The sequence below is a fragment of the Acipenser ruthenus genome, chromosome 14 (assembly GCF_902713425.1).
Source record: "Acipenser ruthenus chromosome 14, fAciRut3.2 maternal haplotype, whole genome shotgun sequence".
NCBI lineage: Eukaryota > Metazoa > Chordata > Actinopteri > Acipenseriformes > Acipenseridae > Acipenser > Acipenser ruthenus.
Genome location: NC_081202.1, coordinates 6,459,597 through 6,459,881, shown reverse-complemented (window position 1 = coordinate 6,459,881; position 285 = coordinate 6,459,597).

Here is a 285-nt window from a genome sequence, read left to right as displayed (position 1 = left end):
TACTGTTTCTGCCTGAAATATACTAAGATTTTTCTGGAATGGATGATGGTATAATTCATCTACACAGAAACACAACAGCGAAGCACACATAATATATTGTTGAATAATCTGTAAAAACTAAAAAAATAAATAACAGAAAATATGTTATAATCCAAGGTTATCAAGTAGCGTAGACAGGTCCTGTTGTAGCTGAGCACACAGGGTCTAGAAAGTATGGGGAGCATTTCAGAGAACACAATGGAGATTGAAATGGCCAAGTCATTTTTTAAGAGTAGTGCCTGGTAC